Source organism: Felis catus, chromosome D1, assembly GCF_018350175.1.
Source record: "Felis catus isolate Fca126 chromosome D1, F.catus_Fca126_mat1.0, whole genome shotgun sequence".
Lineage (NCBI taxonomy): Eukaryota > Metazoa > Chordata > Mammalia > Carnivora > Felidae > Felis > Felis catus.
This window is the reverse complement of record NC_058377.1, coordinates 37,479,667-37,500,333: the sequence shown is the minus strand read 5'-3', so window position 1 is coordinate 37,500,333 and position 20,667 is coordinate 37,479,667. Positions and strand designations below refer to the sequence as shown.

At 38.9% G+C, this 20,667-nt stretch overlaps 1 pseudogene; it reads right to left on the bottom strand.

Moving 5' to 3' along the window:
- Nucleotides 1–222: 222 nt before the first annotated feature.
- Nucleotides 223–17,041, bottom strand: LOC101101160 (annotated as a pseudogene).
- Between the last annotated feature and the right edge of the window lie 3,626 nt (nt 17,042–20,667).

The window sequence follows — 20,667 nt, the reverse complement described above, 5'->3', positions numbered from 1 at the left end:
TTAATTGGTGAAAAGGACATTGTATGTGACTTTAGAGGAAAGTTTTATATAAAGTACAAGGACTAGGAGCCTGAGAGAGGAATGGAGAGTAAAGAAGTGGAGGTGATGGGTATAGGTAATACTTTCCTAAGTTTACACTGAAAGAGAGGGGAGTTGGGAGATGGGGCTTCTTGGACACAGGAGGCTTTCTTGTTTCTCTTTTTTTTAGGTTGGGAAATTGAGTTAATTGAAGGCAAGTTCCAAGCAAGTGAGAGGACACGGCCTACAGAGGACCACTGGAGGGATGTTCCTCTGAGAGGAGCGGGATGTGGGGTTGTCTTCCACTGAAAGAGAGACGGGGGACTCAGATGAGGTAGACTATTAGATTTGGGGGGTGGGAGGTGGTGGAATTCCCATGGGACTTTTTTCAGGGACACATCAGGCAAGTTTGAAGAGCAGAAGGAAGGGTTTGGGGTGAAGGCTTGAGGAGAGAAGAGTAGGGGAGAAACTTGAAATTGTGTCAGAGACTAGACAACAAACTTACGAGTGGAAACTGGAAGGACTGCTATGTGGTGTTGAGCATCTGTGAGTTTGTGGTCATAAATGTGAAGTAAGGCCAGTCAGCACAGTCCTATGATTAAGTTAAAAACCCCTCTACCCTTAAAAAAAATTCTATTTGAAAATAAATCCATGCCAAGTGACACGAAGCTGTGATATGCAGGATTTGGAACCAGAAGACCTGTTTTCCAGTCCCTGCTGCATCACTAAACTGTGTGGCCTTGGAAAAGATCGCTTAATTAGTCTGAATCTTCACTCCTTTTTCAGTAAAATGGGAATAATATTAAAATGTAACTCACGAGATTGTCATGATCATTAAGTTAAATGGCATATGCGGAAGTTGTTTGCAAGTCATCTAATCTCATCTAAGTCTTAGTTGTGAAAATGTTTATCAATATGTTAAACATTATTCTTGCATAAAGAATGCACTGTGCAATAAAAAAGGGACCTGTTCTCTCCTACTCAGTGGTATGAGTACTATTTTGAAAACCTTCAACAGATTTAATAAATGATTTCTTTCATCAGTCTCTATACATTGAAGGAAAAGACTTAAATTCTAAAATGCCAACAGCTAAATAAACATTTGTCCAGAGGTCTGTATCTTATGTCAAATATGAACATAAAACACAAGCATCTATATACTATTGCTATACTTATTGTTCCATGCTTACTAATACTATATTAATTATATATTATAATTTTATTATAATTATTAAATGTGGTAAAACTAAAACTACCTGAGGAGAAGATTATTCTACTAGTCATATATATTTTTAAAATGCATCTATTTGAATTCTGCCAGCCTATCTATAGATAGCCCTTCTTAAATGCATTGTTAAAGAAAGTAATGGTTTTCATATTTTAGTCAAATTATTTAGTCAAATTATTCCAAACCCAATTAGTAATATTTAAAATTTGAGAAATTTTATCATACGTTCAAAAGAAGATATCTTAAGTCTTACAAAAAAAGATTTATTTATTTTTCCATCTTCCTTTGTGTGAAACAGCTTAGGTTTATGAAGAGTAAAGTCTGGTAGTTCAGCAAAGTGAAATTGTCCTATTTATCTGCTGACTATCCTCAGTGCAATGTTCTTTATCTTGCTTGCATCTGCTAAACCAGGACCTGAAGAGACTTACCTCTTAAATAACAAGGAGAGAAGAGGGATCTGGTGGCTGGAGTATTATCCTGACATTAGCACTTCAGGGATTCTGTCTTAAACTAGCTGTTTCATTTAATCATTTAACTGTTCTCATCCTGCTCTTTGTGTATAAAAAAGAAAATAATATTTTCTCCCTGCCTTATAAATGTTCCAGGGCTTAATTATTGCTTGCAGATTTCTCCGAGCTTTCTGAAAAAGGGTAGACATAATTATTGGATCTTACAGATAGACGCTGCTTAGGGGTTTTTCTGAATGCAGAATGGAAAATTATACAAATTCATCCAAGTGATATGTGAGAGGTTTTGTAATGCTGATTACATATCACTGGGGAACAAATTAAGCCCATCAAATGCCTTGAATATCAATTTCAAATCACGCTGTACTTGAAATGGGGGCCTGGTGTTTTATTTACTAGAGGATCGCTCTCCTCTCTAAATGAATGAGCTCTTCTACAATGTGTGATGGACAGAGTGGGACTTTACCGGGGCGGGGCTGCAAATCTTGCACTTCTTGACAAGAGAAGACTTGTTGATGCCTAACTTCTGTGGATGTATTTTAAAACTGTTAAATGAAATATCAGCCTGGAATATCGATTATTCATTATTCTTGAAGAACAGGTTAAGCCCAGGGATTGTATATTCAGATTTATAAGGGAATTTGGGAACATTCTGATGCACTTGAAACATTACCTTGTAGAATATATTAAGGCCTATGATTTTTTTGAATTAGGAGAAGAGAGAAATCTAAAAATACATATTTCCAGGGCTGTCAAATCTCTTTGCATTTTTTTAAATGTTTATTTTTGAGAGAGAGGAGAAAGAGAGAGAGACAGAAAGGGAGAAACAGCTCAAGCTGGAGAGGAGCATAGAGAGGGGGAGTCACAGAATCTGAAGCAGATCAGGCTTCACAGAGCCCGATGTAGGGCTCAAACTCACAAACTGTGAGATCATGACCTGAGCTGAAGTCAGACACCGACTGAGCCACCCAGGTGCCGCTCTTTGCATTTTTTGAAATCTAAACTCAGCAAGATAAAACTGATAGAGGAGAGACATTTAACCATTAGGTTAGAGGAAATACGCAAAGGACACACACAAATAGCTAATTCAGAGAAGAGTAATCCACGTGACCAGTAAATATATAATAGCGGCTACAGTTTCCTAATGGTCATGGTAATCTAAATTAACAATGAGCTGTTATTTATTTATTGCCACCCAGTAGAATGGCAATGAAATAACGGATGATTACTTTTACTGCTGGAGCAGATATGGTGGGGGAAGCAGAGCCCTCCTGCATACATCACTAGTAGAACTGCAAACATTACCGCACGCCCGAGAAAACAGTGTGAGCACATTTATTAAATCATACCTCCATTTCTTAGAATCCTTGTAAACGAAAGGACAGGTAAGTAAGGACAAATAAGAAATAAACTGAAGACTCACCATTAGGTAAGAGGTTGGACACGTTTTGGTAAATCCAGATCGGGGTGAAAAGTGCTAGTTACCCACCAAAATTTATTTTCTTCTTCTTGTGTAGTAATGAAATCATAGCTGGGATGTGGCTGCCTGGCCCTGAGGCTTCCAAGGTCCCCCTGCATCTAGGGGTGGCCTCGTAACTCAGTTCTCGTCAAGGACATGTGAGTGGAAGTCAGCTGTGCCCCATTCGGGGCCAACCTATCTACCTCCTACCTGTGCTGCTTCCTGCTTGCTTCTGCACCGCAGGGTGGAAATGGCAATGGCTGCGGCAACAGGGGCAACCTTGGAACTGTGTGTTGAGGATCACAGAACTGCCAAGGAGCAACTGCATGGAATGAAGCTGCCAGTGGACAGGGAATAACTGGCTGGAATTATCAGGTGAGAGAGAAGCTTTGCGGGTTTTTTCTTTGTTTTTGTCATTGGAGGTTTTTGGGTTGCTTTATGTTAGCAGTTTTGGCATTTACTCTAATGAGCAACATGCCATGGAATATTATGTAACCTTTGGTAAGAATGAGTTAGATCTCTACCAGCTAAGCAGGCCAGCTGAGCAGGAGGGATTTTATTACCCACAAAAAAGTTTCCATATGATCCAACTTTTGTAAAATAAATGCAGAAGCCTATAACCCAGTAGGACACACAAAGAAGGCTGGAGATTGAACTAACAATTAAACAACAAGCCAAGGTAAAGTCATCTAGGCAGGAATTACCTAGGTGCTGTGTAATGTAGACTCTGAAAATAACAATAGAGAGATTGCAAGGATATATCTTTTTCAAATGTTATGGCTTTACTTTTTACTTGTCTTCTGAGTCCATTGTGTTTTTTATGCTATGTTTCCCAACGTTTGCTTAGTCTCATTATCTAGATATTCTTCAGGTGTTCCATATATAAAAAGAAGCTGGTTCTCTTCTTGGGAAACCACAAACAATATACATGTGTTAAGTATTTTAGAGCACCTCCAAAGTATCAGGCCTGTAATACATGCTGGATTATACAAAAACTAAAAAAAGCCCTTGACTTTCAAGAATGTACAGTCAGATGAAAGAGGAAACATAAAGAAATCATTTTGGTAAAATTTAGTAAATGCACTGATACGGATATGTACAGAAAAAAATAGTAGATTTGAAGAAGTGTCCCTTTACTTGATTTCAGAAGCTAGGCTAATTTTTAGGGAGAAGTTTCACTGAGCCTGGTGAATCTTTGTGCTTTGATGCCACATTGTCTTACTATCTTAAGAATATCATGTGTTATTATTGTTGACTTGTTGGGCGGTAAATATCTGGTATGTTCATTATTCCATTTCCAGGCAAAGCACCAGGCACACGCTGAGTGATGGAATAAACATGGTTCTTGACCTTCATAAGGGAAAATGTCAACTTTAATGTTTGTGGGCTCCACTCCTGGGCTCCCAGGGAAGGTATACTTTAGCATTTAGCAAGGGCAAAATGACTTGGCAAAACCTCAAAGTATGGACTCTATTTAGCTGCCCCGAGCACACAGTGTACATCAGCTTTGTTAAAGAAAATAACCAAAAAGAGCATTCTGAACACATAAGAAAAAGGAAGAGACTTCCCTGGTTCCCACAAGATTAAAACCATACAGCCTTGCATACACTAGAAAATTAAGATAAGGTCTGCAACTTTCTGAAATGTTCTTTGTCTAATAATTTGTAACTTTTTATATAAAAAGAAATGCATATAGTCCTACACTAAGTGTTACCTTACAGGAGCACTCTTTTCTTTGTGAAGATTATGTATCCCAGGTAGCTATCCTGACTTGGGCTTGAATAAAACCTTCTTCTCCTTCTCCTTCTCCTTCTCCTTCTCCTTCTCCTTCTCCTTCTCCTTCTCCTTCTCCTTCTCCTTCTCCTTCTCCTTCTTTCTCCTTCTCCTTCTCCTTCTCCTTCTCCTCCTCCCTTTCTCCTTCTTTCTCCTTCTTTAGAAATTCAAAAACTCTTGGTCATTTTGCATTGAGTTCCTCAAGGAACTAAAAGAACTGTTGGAAGTGGAGGTAAGAAAAGGTGTTAAATAAAAAAAAGTGTTCAAATAAACTGAGGTTCAGAGAATATTCTTTTCTATTGTAACAAACACTCACCAGGAGTAAAATAGGGGCACCTGGGTGGCTCAGTTGGTTAAGTGTCTGACTTCAGTTCAGGTCATGATCTCGTGGCTTGTGAGTTTGAGCCCTGCGTCAGGCTCTGTGCTGACAGCTCAGAGCCTGGAGACTGCTTTGGATTCTGTGTCTCCCCATTTCTCTGCTCCTCCTCTGCTCATGCTCTGTCTCTCTCTCTCTCTCTCTCTCTCTCTCTCTCATTCTCTCAAAAATAAATAAACATTAAAAAATTAAAAAAAAAAGGAGTAAAATATAGTTCATCTGGCTTCTAGTCCAGGGCTGCTTTGTGATGTTCCAGGTAGTACAACTGGGTCTCAGGGCTTCTGGGATCAATACTGGCTTTTGTATTGAAGTGTGTCTTGAGTTTATGGGAGCTGCAGGATCCGGAGGGCAGAAGTCAAGCCCAGGATGGCTGATAATTGAACAGTGTGGGAACAATCTACTTTGTTATACACTGACTGATTACTTTAAGATGTGCATGGCTCAAATACATAGGACAAAACCACCCACAAAAATTATTATAAGCTAATTGACTTTCTTATTTATCCTTCTACCCGCATTTCTTGGGTACTGAGTCATAACTTTTCACTTTCAAATACTTTGGAGACTATTCTATGGTTTGGAGAGGCAATGCCTGATAGATGGTTTCCTTAAGTGCTTAGTAACATTTTGCTGGGACTCATATACCATCTTTCTCTTCTGAATAATGATCCCAGAGAGAAATAATCTTAGAATCATAGAGCTATAAACACTCAAAGTGGGAGGTATTTAAAGGTCATCCAATTTACTCACTCACACAATACTTAAGTCAGGTTTCTGGGGTGATATGTCAGGCCTCCCACAGCCTAGCCCCAGCCAACTCTCCATGGAGGTCTTCTTTGTTGGTGCACTTGCTCTTAGGAAGGCCAGAGAGCTAAATGCTCATTTTAAAGTAATTTCTGGCATATTGATATGCTCATGGAAGTTACCATCTTATCAGACCAGCATAACCATATGACTGACTGAACAAAGAATTTAATTTGGTTTATATCATTATCTAAAAATTTCACTTTCAACTATAAGTATGCATGAAATGAAAACAGTCTCCTTAAATGCTTTCTATGTTGAGATTCTCATGAGTCACTTGGGAGTATAGGTGTAAATTTACTACTAAAAGAGAGAAATGTAAATATCAATGATTGTGAAAGCTGCTAAATTTTTGTGCAAGGAAAAAAGGAGGGAAGATGGTGGCTTAGGAGGACGCTGGGCTCATTGCATCCTGCTCATCACTTAGATTCCACCTACACCTGCCTAAATAACACAGAAAACCGCCAGAAGACTAGCAGAATGGAGTCTCTGGAGCCACGTGCAGATGAGAGGCCCATGGAAGAGGGTAGGAAGGGCGGCAAGGCAGTGCGTGCTCCACAGACTGGCGGGAGGGAGGGGAGCCGGGGTGGAGGGGCAGCCTGCCGGCCAAGCAGAGCCCCTGAGTCTGGATGGCAAAAGCAGAGGGGCCGGACGGAGTATGTTCCAACAGCAAGAGGGACTTGACATCTGGAAGGATATGAGCTAACGGCTCTGCTCGGAGAAAGAGAGGGCTGGAGGACAACGGGAGGGAGAGTTGTTGAGCCCCAGACGACAGAGCGCAGCTTGGTGGGGAACAAAGGCGCTTGCCAGCACCATCTCCCTGGCCCATCCCCCAGCCAAAATCCCGAAAGGAACCAGTTCCTGCCAGGGAACTTGCTTGCACCCTGCAAACACCCAACGCTGTGCTTCTGCCGATCCATCCCTCCAGCGTCGGGTCTGACGCCCTCCTGGCGCTGCAGGGCCCCTCTCAAAGTGGATCAGCGAGCTGAGCCTGCCCCTCCTGTCCCTGTGCACCTTGCTGATCCACCCCAGCTAATACGCCAGATCCCCAGCACCACAAGCCTGGCAGTGTGCAAGTAGCCCAGATGGGCCACCCCACCCCACAGTGAATCCCGCCCCTAGGAGAGGGGAAGAGAAGGCACACACCAGTCTGACTGTGGCCCCAGCAGTGGGCAGGGGGCAGACATCAAGTCTGACTGCAGCCCCACCCACCAACGCAAGGTATTCAAGACAGTACAGGGGATGTGCCCCGAAGTTCCGCACCACTCCAGGGACTATCCAAAATGACAAAATGGAAGAATTCCCCTCAGAAGAATCTCCAGGAAATAACAACAGCTAACGAACTGATCAAAAAGGATTTAAACAATATAACAGAAAGTGAATTTAGAATAATAGTCATAAAATTAATCTTTGGGCTTGAAAACAGTATAGAGGACAGCAGAAAATCTATTGCTACAGAGATCAAGGGACTAAGGAACAGTCTGGAGGAGCTAAAAAATGCTATAAACGAGCTGCAAAATAAAATGGAAACAACCACGGCTCGGATTGAAGAAGCAGAGGAGAGAATAGGTGAATTAGAAGATAAAATTATGGAAAAAGAGGAAGCTGAGAAAAAGAGAGATACAAAAATCCAGGAGTATGAGGGGAAAATTAGAGAACTAAGTGATGGACTAGAGAGAAATAATCTATGCATAATTGGTATTCCAGAGGAGGAAGAGAGAGGGAAAGGTGCTGAAGGTGTACTTGAAGAAATAATAGCTGAGAACTTCCCTGAACTGGGGAAGGAAAAAGGCATTGAAATCCAAGAGGCACAGAGAACTCCCTTCAGACGTAAATTGAGTCGATCTTCTGCACGACGTATCATAGTGGAACTGGCAAAATACAAGGATAAAGGGAAAATTCTGAAAGCAGCTAGGGATAAACGAGCCCTAACATATAAAGGGAGACCTATAAGACTCGTGACTGATCTCTCTACTGAAACTTGTCAGGGCAGAAAGGAATGGCAGAAGATCTTCAATGTGATGAACAGAAAAAATATGCAGCCGAGAATCCCTTATCCAGCAAGGCTGCCATTTAGAATAGAAGGAGAGATAAAGGTCTTCTGAAACAAAAACTGAAGGAATTCATCACCACTAAACCAGCCCTACAAGAGATCCTAAGGGGGATCCTGTGAGACAAAGTACCAGAGACATCGCTACAAGCATAAAACCTACAGACATCACAATGACTCCAAACCCATATCTTTCTATAATAACACTGAACGTAAATGGACTAAATGCTCCAAGCAAAAGACATAGGGTATCTGAATGGATAAAAAAACAAGACCCATCTATTTGCTATCTACCAGAGACTCATTTTAGACCTGAGGACACCTTCAGATTGAAAGTGAGGGGATGGAGAACTATTTATCATGCTACTGGAAGTCACAAGAAAGCTGGAGTAGCCATACTTATATCAGACAAACTAGACTTTAAATTAAAGGCTGTAACAAGAGATGAAGAAGGGCATTATATGATAATTACAGGGTCTATCCATCAGGAACAGTCAACAATTATAAGTGTCTATGCACCGAATACGGGAGCCCCCAAATATATAAAACAATTACAAACACAAGCAACCTTACTGATAAGAATGCGGTAATGGCAGGGGACTTTAACACCCCACTTACAGAAATGGATAGATCATCTAGACACACAGCCAATAAAGAAACAAGGGCCCTGAATGATACATTGGATCAGATGGACTTGACAGATATATTTAGAACTCTGCATCCCAAAGCAACAGAATATACTTTCTTCTCGAGTGCACATGGAACATTCTCCAAGATAGATAACATACTGGGTCACAAAACAGCCCTTCATAAGTTTACAAGAATTGAAATTATACCATGCATACTTTCAGACCACAATGCTATGAAGCTTGAAATCAACCACAGAAAAAAGTCTGGAAAACCTCCAAAAGCATGGAAGTTAAAGAACACCCTACTGAAGAATGAGTGGGTCAACCAGGCAATTAGAGAAGAAATTAAAAAATATATGGAAACAAATGAAAATGAAAATACAACAATCCAAACACTTTGGGATGCAGTGAAGGCAGTCCTGAGAGAAAAATACATGGCAATCCAGGCCTATCTCAAGAAACAAGAAAAATCCCAAATACAAAATCTAACAGCACACCTAAAGGAAATAGAAGCAGAAGAGAAAAACACCCTAAACCCAGCAGAAGAAGAGAAATAATAAATATCAGAGCAGAAATAAACAATGTAGAATCTAAAAAATCTGTAGAGCAGATCAACAAAACCAAGAGTTGGTTTTTTGAAAAAATAAACAAAATTGATAAACCACTAGCCAGGCTTCTCCAAAGGAAAAGGGAGATGACCCAAATAGATAAAATCATGAATGAAAATGGAATTATTACAACCAATCCCTCAGAGATACAAGCAATTATCAGGGAATACTATGAAAAATTATATGCCAACAAACTGGGCAACCTGGAAGAAATGGACAAATTCCTAAACACCCACACACTTCCAAAACTAATCAGGAGGAAATAGAAAGCTTGAACAGACCTATAACCAGTGAAGAAATTGAATCAGTCATCAAAAATCTCCCAACAAATAAGAGTCCAGGACCAGATGGCTTCCCAGGGAAGTTCTACCAGATGTTTAAAGCAGAGATAATCCCTATCCTTCTCAAGCTATTCCAAAAAATAGAAAGGGAAGGAAAACTTCCAGACTCATTCTATGAAGCCAGTATTACTTTGATTCCTAAACCAGACAGAGACCCAGTAAAAAAAGAGAACCACAGGCCAATATCCCTGATGAATATGGATGCAAAAATTCTCAATAAGATACTAGCAAATCGAATTCAACAGCATATAAAAATAGTTATTCACCATGATCAAGTGGGATTCATTCCTGGGCTGCAGGGCTGGTTCAACATTTGTAAATCAATCAATGTGATACATCACATTAACAAAAAAAAAAAAGAGAAGAACCATATGATCCTGTCAATCGATGCAGAAAAGGCCTTTGACAAAATTCAGCAACCTTTCTTAATAAAAACCCTTGAGAAAGTCGGGATAGAAGGAACATACTTAAATGTCATAAAAGCCATTTATGAAAAGCCCACAGCTAACATCATCCTCAACAGGGAAAAACTGAGAGCTTTTTCCCTGAGATCAGGAACACGACAAGGATGCCCACTCTCACCGCTGCTGTTTAACATAGTGCTGGAAGTTCTAGCATCAGCAATCAGACAACAAAAGGCAATCAAAGACATCAAAATTGGCAAAGATGAAGTTAACCTTTCACGTTTTGCAGATGACATGATATTATACATGGAAAATCCAATACACTCCACCAAAAGTGTGCTAGAACTGATACATGAATTTAGCAAAGTTGCAGGATACAAAATCAATGTACAAAATTCAGTTGCATTCTAAAATTTTTTTTAACGTTTATTTATTTTTGAGACAGAGAGACACAGAGCATGAACAGGGGAGGGGCAGAGAGAGAGGGAGACACAGAATCGGAAGCAAGCTCCAGGCTCTGAGCCATCAGCCCAGAGCCTGACGCGGGGCTCGAAATCACGGACCGTGAGATCATGACCTGAGCCGAAGTCGGACGCTTAACCGACTGAGCCACCCAGGCGCCCCCAGAAATCAGTTGCATTTTTATACACTAACAATGAAGCAACAGAAAGACAAATAAAGAAACTGATCCCGTTCACAATTAAACCAAGAAGCATAAAATACCTAGGGATAAATCTAACCAAAGATTTAAAAGATCTGTATGCTGAAAACTACAGAAAGCTTATGAAGGATATTGAAGAAGATATAAAGAAATGGAAAAACATTCCCTGCTCATGGATTGGAAGAATAAATATTGTCAAAATATCAATACTACCCAAAGCTATCTACACATTCAATGCAATCCCAATCAAAATTGCACCAGCATTCTTCTCGAAGCTCGAACAAACAATCCTAAAATCCATATGGAACCACAAAAGGCCCCAAATAGCCAAAGTAATTTTGAAGAAGACCAAAGCAGGAGGCATCACAATCCCAGACTTTAGCCTCTACTACCTAGCTGTCATCATCAAGACAGCATGGTATTGGCACAAAAACAGACACATAGACCAACGGAATAGAATAGAAACCCCAGAACTAGACCCACAAACGTATGGCCAACTAATCTTTGACAAAGCAGGAAAGAACATCCAATAGAAAAAAAGACAGTCTCTTTAACAAATGGTGCTGGGAGAACTGGACAGCAACATGCAGAAGATTGAAACTAGACTACTTTCTGACACCATTCACAAAAATAAACTTCAAATGGATAAAGGACCTGAATGTGAGGCAGGAAACCATCAAAACTCTAGAGGAGAAAGCAGGAAAAGACCTCTCTGACCTCAGTCGTAGCATATTCTTACTTGACACATCTCCAAAGGCAAGGGAATTAAAAGCAAAAATGAACTACTGGGACCTTATGAAGATAAAAAGCTTCTGCACAGCAAAGGAAGCAACCAACAAAACTAAAAGACAACCAATGGAATGGGAAAAGATATTTGCAAATGGCATATCGGACAAAGGGCTAGTATCCAAAATCTATAAAGAGCTCACCAAACTCCACACCCAAAAAACAAATAACCCAGTGAAGAAATGGGCAGGAAACATGAATAGACACTTCTCGAAAGAAGACATCCAGATGGCCAACAGGCACATGAAAAGATGCTCAACGTTGCTCCTCATCAGGGAAATACAAGTCAAAACCACACTCAGATATCACCTCACGCCAGTCAGAGTGGCCAAAATGAACAAATCAGCAGACTAGATGCTGGAGAGGATGTGGAGAAATGGGAACCCTCTTTCACTGTTGGTGGGAATGCAAACTGGTGCAGCCACTCTGGGAAACAGTGTGGAGGTTCCTCACAAAATTAAAAATAGACCTACCCTATGACCCAGCAGTAGCACTGCTAGGAATTTACCCAAAGGATAAAGGGGTACTGATGCAAAGGGGCACTTGTACCCCAATGTTTATGCAGCACTCTCAACAAATTATCGAAAGCCAAATTATGAAAAGAGCCTAAATGTCCATCAACTGATGAATGGATAAAGAAATTGTGGTTTATATACACAATGGAGTACTACGTGGCAATGAGAAAGAATGAAATATGGCCCTTTGTAGCAACGTGGATGGAACTGGAGAGTGTTATGCTAAGTGAAATAAGCCATACAGAGAAAGACAGATACCATATGGTTTCACTCTTATGTGGATCCTGAGAAACTTAACAGAAACCCATGGGGGAGGGGAAGGAAAAAAAAAGAGGTTAGAGTGGGAGAGAGCCAAAGCATAAGAGACTCTTAAAAACTGAGAACAAACGGAGAGTTGATGGGGGTTGGGAGGGAAGGGAGGGTGGTTGGTGGGTATTGAGGAGGGCACCTTTTGGGATGAGCACTGGGTGTTGTATGGAAACCAATTTGACAATAAATTTCATATATTGAAAAAAATTTTTGTGCAAACATTGAATATTGAGGATACTAAAATAATATGATAATTAGGTAAATGGATTGATTATTATGGAAACACTAAAAGAGTATATTAGCTAATTTTAGGAGGAACATTATATCCTTTTTTCCCCCAATGTATATTGACATGAACTTACACGGCAGAAAAATGGAAAATAGATTGCAATGCAATTGTACTCAAAATTGAAATATTTGTCATTAAACAAAATAACTTTTAATAATTGTATCTAATTTTAAGTTATTTAATATTATTTAGGTTTCAATGACTTACCTAAATGCAATGGTCAATTTGGTTCTCATATTGCTTGAAACATCAGAATTCGATACAGTTGATAACTATTCTTTGAAATACTGTCTTCACTTGGAAAGCAGGGCACCACACATGTGGTGTTTTTTAGTAAATACCCAGGAGTGGAGTTTCTATACCATAGGTGTGTATATACTTTTATTTAAAACCTACTATTTAAAACCTATTTAAAACCTATTTAAAACCTATTTAAAACCTATTTAAAACCTATTTAAAACCTACTAAATAGTTTCCACAAATCGTTTTCATACTCCCACCAGCTATAAAGGAGAGATATAATTGCTTTACATCCTTTTTTTATAGTCAGTCAATTTAATGGTAGCCATTCTAGTGGGTGTGGAGCAACACATTTTAATTTATATTTCACTGGTGGCCTATCATCTGAAAGATATTTTCATTTGCATATCATCTTTTATTTGTATACTCAGGTTTGATGTATTGCCCATTTTTAAAAATGTTTATTCATTTTTGAGAGAAAAAGAGAGAGGGCATGTGCAGGTGGGTGTACAAGCATGCGCAGGGGAGGGACGGAGAGAGGGGACAGAGGATACCAAGTGGGCTCTGAGCTAACATCAGAGAGCCCCAAGTGGGGCTTGAACTCACAAACTACGAGTTCGTGACCTGAGCTGAAGTCAGAGGTGACTCAGCCACCCAGGTGCCCTACTTTTGCCTATTTTTAATTGGGTTGTCAGTCTTTTGTTATTGATTTACAAAATTTATATTATCGAATGTATATATTGTGAATATTTTCTCCTATCCTAGCCTGTTTTTTCTTTCTTCTTAATGTCTATTGATGAACAGAAGTTTTTAATTTTTTTAATGTGCACTTTATAATTTTTCTTTTATGTTTAGAGTTTTTTGGATTTGATTTAAGAAATCCTTGCTGACCTCTCTCACCTATTTCTGGATTCTATTCTGAACCCAGTTAAAGCCTCTATATAAAGTTTTAAGATTCTGGCCAGCGAGTGCAGAGATCCACTTATCTTGCAGCCATGCACCTGACCAATCTGTAGTAGTGGTCTGCTTCTTTCTTCGATCTTTTCTTGCTCTTCCGTGTATGGGGGCCAGTTTGTGAAGCAACAATCGTCCATCAAATTGAAGATATTTCCTTTCATTTATAGTTTTCTGAAAATTTTTTAAATCATGAAACAGTGGTGGATTTTGAATAATCTTTTTAATGCATTTATTGAGATATATAGTTCCTCCATTTGAATTATTGGAATTAATCCCTCTTCCCTGATGTGTTATCCTTCTTAGTATTCTTTTGGGTTGATTTGTTAACATTTGTTAGGTATTTGGACGTTTGTATGAATGATGAATATTCGACTATCATATTCTTTCCCTGTGATGTCCTTGTTGGATTTTGGTTTTAAGGTATTTTTGGTTTCAGAATGAGTTGGAAAGTGTACCTTCTTTCTCTATTTTCCGCAAGTGTGTGAATAATACTGACATTTTCTTTTTCTTCGGTGTTTCATAGAATTCATGAATGAATCCATCTGGGCAGGATCTTCCTTTTTAGGAAGATTTTAAATGACTGATTTAATTTCTTTAACAAAGCAATGTTATATAGATTGTCTATTTCTTCTTGTTTTTGTTTTGATAAGTTGTGTGTTTCAGAATACTTGTGAATTTAATCTACATTGTCAAATTTATTGGCCTAAATGTCTTAATTATATTTTCTTGGTATATTTTTAATGTCTATTAATATACTGTTTTTTTCTCTTGCTATTGATAATTTATGTTTTCTTTCTTTTTTTTCTGTGCTCAGAATTGCTAGGAATTTATCAATCTTACTATCTTTCAGAAAGCCAAATTTTGTTCTTGATTTTTTTCTTTGTTTTTTATTTTATTGATTTTTAAAAAAAATTATTTATTTTTATTTTGTTACCATTATCATTTCATTTCTTCTATTTAACTTAGGTTATTTTGTTCTTTTTTCTCTAGCTTCTTTAGACAAAAGGTTACATCTTTGATTTTCGACATTTTCTAATATAAACATTTAAAGCTATAAATTTCCCTCCTAGCACCTCGTTAGTGGCATTTGACAAAATTTGACAAATTGTGTTTCTATTATTAAGTTCAAAATACTTTTTAACTTTACTTGTGATTTCCTTATTGACCTCCAGCTTATTAAAAAGTGTATGCTTAATTGCCAAATATTTGGAAATTTTCCAGATACATCATTGTTGTTGAATTCTAATTAAACTCCTTTGTGGTCAAAAACATACTGTATAATTTCAATACTCTGATAGTTTTCGAGGCTTATTTTATGGCTTATCATGTGGTCTATCGTGGTGAATATTCTATGTGCACTTGAGATGCTGTGTATCCTGTAGCTGCTGGATGTGTCGCATTATAATATGATTAAGACAAGCTGGTTGATAGTGTTATTCAAATTTTTTTTTAATTTATATTGATTTCTTGGTCTAGTTGTTATATCAATGATTGATAGAGGACTATTCAAGTCTCTGATCATGAGTGTGGATCTTTTCCTCCCTTTCATTTTGTTAATTTTTGTTTCACTTACTTTGGTTGTCTGGGTTACCTTCTTATACATTAAGCATTGTTGTTTTCATGATAAATTAGCCATTTTTCCAATATGAAATGCCTCTACTTATCTTGGGAAATTTTCTTTGTGTTGTAGTCTCTTTCGACACTAATCAAGTCATACTGGTTTTCTTTTGATTAATGTTTTTACGGTATATATATTTCCATCTTTTTTCTTTTAGCCCATTTATATCTTCATATTTAAAGCATATTTATTCTAGGCAGTACATACTTGGATTAAAAAATCCATTCTGAAAATCTTTGCCTTCTAATTGGAGTGTTTATCATATTAAAATTTTATATACTTACTAGTATGGGTGGGTTTAAGTCTATCACCTTGTTTTAGTTTCTATTTGTCATTCTCCTTTTTTTCCTCAATTTTTTAACATTTATTTATTTATTTTGAGACAGAGAGAGAGAGAGAGAGAGAGAGAGGGAGAGAGAATAAGCAGGGGAGGGGCAGAGAGAGAGGGAGAGAGAGAATCCCAAGCAGCCTGACCCAGGGCTTGATCTCACGAACCATGAGATCATGACCTGAGCTGAAATCAAGTCAGATGCTCAACCAACTGAGCCACCCAAGTGCCCCTTCCTCATCTCAATTTTTACTTACCTTCATCAGTGGCCCCTCTGGGACTGTTTCATATGTTCCATCTTTATGGCCTATGTTGGTACTGTGCATACCACAGACTAGTTACTGAACCACTGGTCATCTAAGCCTCAGTGCTGGAAGGAAGGAATTTTTGCCCTTTATGGTTCTATCAAAATGTAGCTCTATCTAAGCTCCATTCTGTGACAATGGTCACCTTTTGAAGTCCTCTTCACCAGTAGGGCTCTATTTTTTTTTTTTTTTTTTTGCAGGAGGTAAGATTTATTGGGGCATTGCCGAGTTTCCCATGAGTGCAGAGCCTGCCATTCTTCCAGGGGCCCACAATTAGGTATGTATTTGATCCCACAGCAATCTGGGATGAGGCACTTTTCAGCCACCATTCGTTCAAATTTGTCTACTTTAAACTTAGTAAAACCCCACTCTTGGAAATATGGGTCTTCTGGCAGCCAGGGAGCTTGAACTTGGCCCTGAGTAGAGTCTCAATCACATGCTCCTTGTTCTGCAGCTTGGTACAGGTGGACATGATGACTTGGCCAATGGTGGACCCTGGCCACTGGTGCCCCAGAGCTTTCCAAAGGCACCAACGCATACCTGTCTGGAGTCCATCAGCCCCAACATGGGACATCTTGTTGATACAGAGGACGTGGAAGGGGTGGAGCCGCACTTGGATGTGAAAACCATCTTTGCCATAGCTTTTCACCGTGTACTCATTGGCACATATATGGACAGATTCCAGGGCTGCAGAGGAGAGCCGCTCATAGTCACCTGACACCATGTGGCCACATAGTGGGAACTCATCCACTTTCGCCTTATTCTGCCCCAGGTCAAAGATGTGGATCTTGGCACCAGGGACACCTCTGCAGAAGGGAGAGTTTGGATATGGCCTGTTCTTACAATACAATAACGCTGGGCAGGGCAGTGGCCCATGGCGACACTAAGATGTTCAGTGTCATGCTTAAGGAAAAGAGTAGGACCCCTGTTTTAAGCAATGGTTTTGGCTCTGGAACCCTACCGTATGGGAGTACCTTCAGTTCAAGTACCTAAATTCCATTGCCTGCTTTCATATGTGGAGCCCAGGAGGCTGTGCCTTTAGTCCTACTCACTGCTTTATATAGCTTTGTTACTTTTTCAGTGCATAGAGGTATTGATTTTGTATTCGAGAATGGCTACATCTTTATAGTGTTTCTTTTTAAATTTTATCAACTCTTTTTGGGGTATCAGTGGGGGTAGGTTGAGTATGTGTATAAGTTTGTGTGGGTGTTTATGTGTGAGTGTGTATGTAGGTCACAGAGAAGATTTACCACACAGTCTTGAATGAAAATCTTGTTACTTTGTAAGATAGGGATAATAATATCTCATTTATAACCTTAATGCAAGCCTTAAATGATATAAGTCACATAGAATGCTTGACAATATGCCCATCAGATAAAAAGACTCAGTAAATAATATGGAGCAATCTACTACGAAATAGAGCCACTCAGTTATTACAAAATGATAGAGAGGTACATGAGGAGATAGAAATTGCAACAGGCCCTGAGGACTGCATTTGGAATATATGTTTTTCCGACAATCTCTGAGAGTATAGAAAGTCTGGGATGGGGGTTCTTGCTTTGCCCTATAGATAATGTTTGCATAAAAATCTCTGGGACAGCCATTCAGTGAGAGGCTGTGGTAGGGGATATTCTCTATGGTCTTTTGCGTTTCTACATGTCTTGCATGGTGAATTGCTAGATGCCCTTATTTTCTGAACTATCTTTTCAAGGATATTTGTATAGTGAACTGCTATACAAATTGCTATCTAATATCGACTCATTTTAGATAGAGAATTTATGGATTCTCCTTGATTAATTTTTCAAGTGCTTTACTTGAAAAGGGAACTCTAATGCTCCAGGCTTTCACAGGTCCCACTGGATGATACAGATAAAACAATATCCTTAGGGACTGCTGGGTGGAAGGAGCCCAGAATTATTCTCAAAGGCATGTGCTGCTGTCATTTGGCCCCTGTGGCACAGTTCTTGCCAATATCACCCATTTGAACATTATGGTTTCTTTTGAGCATGACCTTCAGTGGAAGTAAATCTGCACAGCCTATCAAAATATATTGTTTGCCCAAAGTGGGCATACTGGTTCCCTAAGATTTCTCTGATAGTTCCCTTTATTGCCCTAAAGTCCTGTACATGGGAGATAGTCTTAAGATACAAAGTTCCAGTGGGCATCGGGGTTCTCTCATCAACATCTATCTGTTCCATGCCCCCTTACCTGTGGGATCTGTGTGGTTTGGTTGGGATTGGGCCAAGCCATTTCTCATTTCCTAACCTCAATCTTCTTTTAAATACACAATAGAAGTTTCTGAGTTAGAGGGGAGTCATAATGAGATTTCAAAACAATGTATACATTAAAAAATTATACATCTTGGGCAACGTCAACTTGCTTCTACTTCAGCCACAGCTTATCAGATCTCTTTGATTTGATATCTCTAAAGACTCAGATTTTGAACAAAGAATGTCTTTCTCTCTTTTTAAATACATTTTACTGTGATAAAGTCTCTCCGTGGCCTCTTCTGTGCAACTGTCTCTTATCTGAAAAGTTTGCTTGATACTGATATGATTTTTCTACCTCTGGTTCAGCAATAATTTCATAGGAACATTAGTTTTCCATTCTCTATTCTCACCCTCTTTGACACCCCTCCCTCTAACGTTGACTTCTTGCCAATGATAGGTGCCGTGAAGAGCCCCTGGCAGACAGGTGATATATTATTTCTTTTTTGTTCTCACCTTACTCACAACAGCCATTGAATTTGTTTTAGCTGAAACTGGAGCTGGCTCTGCAAGCAATTAAGTTGTCTTAACCAAACAAATGCAGTGACTGGAATTTCCACATGGCACAGTGTTTCACATTGATTGCATCTGGGGTTTGAGAAAAATCACACTTTAAAGCGATCTGAAATGAGTTTTTACAGAACTGGCAGGAATTCAATATTGTATAGAAAATCAAGTAGGGTAAGCTACTGAGAAATCAAAAATAAATAAGTGTAAGAGAAAATTATATGGTGGAATAGGGAAAGAGAAATAAAAACAAGAGCAAATAAGGCCTTTTAGGAGTGATAAAAAAGGAGAAAATACTAAGATAACAAGTGTATTTTCTAAACACAGATTCTCCTTAGGACAGCAATTTGGACACCGAGGACAGACAGAGTTTTGCATTCCAATTATGAAAAAGTATTTTATTTTAATTTCTCCAGGGTACTTCTTGTTCTCTCACCATAATATCTTAGCAACATAAGTTTAGGAGGAATTTGCTCTTGATTTATTGTTTTACAGTTGTGGTGAAGCCCCTCAAAGACATAATGTGCTGGTGTTGTTTACTTGAAAGGGTGTCTCTCAAGGCTGATAGGTCACACTCAGGAAACTGATGATCTGAGAACGTGGCACACAACTTAGAAGATAAATCAACATAACCACTCTACCTGTTCTGACCCTGATCCTAAATGATAACCGGTTTACTTAAGAGACAACTTGGTAGTCATTTTTGTCAATTTTCTGAATGATGACACACACATAAATTGCACCTGCTCTTATTTATTGATACTGGCAGAAGAATAAATATCAGTTTGTACCCCCCCAAAATGTCCAAACAAGTCTCCCTTGTATCCCCCCGAAGTTTCCCCAGATCTTATTGCATAATGATTATAAATTCATATTTCAAGTTTGATGACCTTGAAGGAATTCTTGGTAAGATTAGCAAGGGGGAGGAGGGCTGCCCAACAAATAGGCACTATGAGGAGATTTATAGGCACTTAGGGAAGAGGATTCTTGGCACTTTTCAGACAAATTGTTATATAGAATGAAGAAACAGCAAAACTGCAGGTAGTAAATAATGTGTTCAAAATTTAACATCCCAAAAAGGAGAGAAGAAACATTGTGAATGGGTTATCCAAGAGGAGTAAGTTTGGAGGAACGTTAAATTGCACTAGAATATAAAGGGATTGGGGAATGTTGGGCTGCAATCTCCATCCTTATTCACTATGGATATTTTATGGCCATGGAACTAATTTTATTTTCTTAAAGAGATGTTTCCTCTCTCCTGAAAACAGTTATTTCAGCGAATTAGAATTTAAATCATTACCAAAAATAACAATATAATCGGAACTTTATCAGGGTCTGACTGATGATGTAGGAATCCTAAGCTGACCCTGAGAGTTAATTCCTGAGAGCTTGCGATAACTAGGAAGGTTACAGCAAATCAGTGTTGGACAGGGCTGCAGAATAATTTTGCAGGTCCAGGAAAAGGAGTTAGAGCCAAACTATTCAGGCTGGAGTGAAAGTTTTTCTGTTTATTTACTGCATTATAGTCATTTTAGAAAAGAACATTAACATACCTGAGTCTCAGTAGCTTCATGCATAAGTATGACCTCTCCTACCTCTCAAGATTACTGATAAAATCAGCTTTTCATCCCCACCAGGACTACAGATCATTGATCTTCATACTTTTTTAAATCATCCCTCATTCCCCTGCTATCCATTCTTCCTTCCTTATTCAGAATAGAATCTGTG